This window comes from Octopus bimaculoides, chromosome 6, assembly GCF_001194135.2.
Source record: "Octopus bimaculoides isolate UCB-OBI-ISO-001 chromosome 6, ASM119413v2, whole genome shotgun sequence".
NCBI classification, from domain to species: domain Eukaryota; kingdom Metazoa; phylum Mollusca; class Cephalopoda; order Octopoda; family Octopodidae; genus Octopus; species Octopus bimaculoides.
The window spans coordinates 55,258,480-55,260,934 of NC_068986.1; the positions used below are offsets into that span (position 1 = coordinate 55,258,480).

General features: G+C 38.6%; 2 non-coding genes across 2 annotated transcripts; both read right to left on the minus strand.

Moving 5' to 3' along the window:
- Nucleotides 1-544: 544 nt before the first annotated feature.
- Nucleotides 545-617, minus strand: Trnaf-gaa (transfer RNA phenylalanine (anticodon GAA)). The gene has a single exon. It is a non-coding gene; the product is annotated as a tRNA-Phe (tRNA).
- Nucleotides 618-2,265: 1,648 nt separating this feature from the next.
- Trnaf-gaa (transfer RNA phenylalanine (anticodon GAA)) lies at nucleotides 2,266-2,338 on the minus strand. Its single transcript has one exon. It is a non-coding gene; the product is annotated as a tRNA-Phe (tRNA).
- Between the last annotated feature and the right edge of the window lie 117 nt (nucleotides 2,339-2,455).

A 2,455-nucleotide genomic window follows, 5' to 3' on the forward strand; every position in this document is an offset into this window, starting at 1 on the left:
ACCGCTGCCTCAGCGCATCTCTGCGCATCGATAGCCACAGTATACCCAGCCCCCCACCCACCCCATTTAGCGGATTTAGCAAATAGAGCGCCTGACCAGTGGAACGTGTCCCTTCCACAGAAAACGGAAGAGTAGGTGCTCCATTTTGGTAAGACAAGAACCGGGAGAGGGCACGTCGGTGAAGCGGTAGTAAGTGACCGATGCGAATAATAAACTGTGGATAGAAGTGAACAGGATCACAGGTGTTCTCAAAAGATGAAAGAGTTGTGATGCAAGCTCAGTGAAAAGAAGAATAAGAAATCGTTTGAGGCTATAAAACAAATCGTGAAGAAGAAACATGTGAACTGAGATAGTCGCAGAAAATAGATGTTAATATAATAATATTAACACAGTGTTTGAGACAGAATCTAGATGGAATAGCTAGAACCTGGAGTTGAAGTTAGGTCGAAAAAGTAGCAATGAAAGGAATAGTTCAGGACAAAAATAGTTCAAGACAAAAGCAAATTTCGAACGAAAATAGAATAAAAATAGTCCAGCCACCGGATGCCGAAACCAGGGATTGAACCAGGGACCTTTGGATCTTCAGTCTAACGCTCTCCCAACTGAGCTATTTCGGCTGGTGAATGTTTTTATCTAAACTTTCTATGTCAATCGTATTGTATCTCACAGTACATTCTTGCCAAAGATATTTTGCTGTAGATAACGGCTTTTAACATAAGGCGACAAACTGAGAGTATTTTAATCGATTATATATATCAAACACAATACTAGATTTCATTGACCCCAGTAGCCGGGGTTACCGATGAAATCAGAACGTAAGTACTGCAAAGAATTTAAAGTGGCTGTCTACGAATTCATGTGTACGCCTTTTTACGTGTGTGTGTGTAAGAGAGAGAGAGAAAGAGAGAGAGAGAGAGAGAGAGAGAGAGAGAGAGAGAGAGAGAGAGAGAGAGAGAGAGAGAGAGAGCATTTGAGTGAGAAGAAGCAGAAAAGAAATTGTTGCTCTGAGTTTTCCGTTCCTGACATTCGATCAAAAATATATGTATGTGAGTTTTCCTGTTTTTATTTTTCGCATAACTCACCAGTGGAGAAATAATCATTTTCTAGTCATGAGACGAGGCGCTTTATTGAAATTTACGCAGTACCAATAGCATAATCTAATACGTACGAGGGAGTGCTGAAAAGTTCTTGGCTTTGGGTAAAAGAAAATACAGGAGGATCAGTTAATTATGATTTTATTCAACATATTCCCCTCTCAGACTCACACACTTACTGCAGCAGTCCTTCTTTCAGTTCCTATCTACCAAATCCATTCACAAGGCTTTAGTCAGCTTGAGTTTACAGCAGAAGACATTAGCCCAAGGTGCCACACAGTGGGAGTGAACCCCAAACTGTGTGGTTGGGAGGCAAGTTCTTACTACACAGCGATGCTAAACTTCTTGAACGTTTTACTTGTTTTCACAGCATCATTAATAGCTTGTAAATGTAATCTCTTGATTAAGCGAAATCTTTCTGGTTTTGCGTAACCCAGCAAGATTAGTACCGATGCAATTCGTCGCGTTACAAGTAGAAATCTGATGATTATTGCAGCACTTGGTAACGTGCTGCAGTTTATATTCTGTATCCACGGGATTATCCTTCGTATGGATGTCGTTATAGCATCGACACTATGTCTAATATATTAAGTAATACCGTAATGACATTTTCAGTGTCACAGTAAGAATAAAAAGAGAAAAAAATGTCGTTAAGACGATTAAAAAAGTGGTTTTTGTTTTAAGGAAAAAAATGTAAATGGTGAATGAGAAATAAACAAAATCCTCGAGAGATATAAGGTTTGTAGTGCAAGCTAAGTGAAAGGTGTTGTCAGAAATCGTTTGAGACTGTAATGAAAGTCTTGAAAAAGAAACATGAAGCTTAGACAAAAATTGGTAGTGAGTCAGTGAAAATTGTTGTAAATTATAATTGTATTAATATTTAGCAGAAGCAATAGAGTGGCCCAACGGCCGACAGTCTCATGCGTTAGCACTTGTGGAGCCTAATACAAATATACATACACTCATATTATGAGTTCTATTTTTTTTTTATTTGCATCACCATACTTGTAATATAATATTATAAATCCAGTGGAATGAAAGGTGAGCGGAATCCGGGATGAAATGAATGAAAATAAAATCATTGAAAGGAACTGTTGGTGAAACCTAGACTAAAACTTGAATGCGCAGAACGGAAGAAGAAAAAAAAAAGAAAAGCAGACCAGCCACCGGATGCCGAAACCCGGGATTGAACCAGGGACCTTTAGATCTTCAGTCTAACGCTCTCCCAACTGAGCTATTTCGGCTGGTGAATGGTTTTGTCTAACCTTTCCATGTCAATCGCATTGTATATCAAACCACATTCTTTTCACAGACAGGTGAAAGCAAATAGAAATGATTACACAAAAATAATTTATATTATT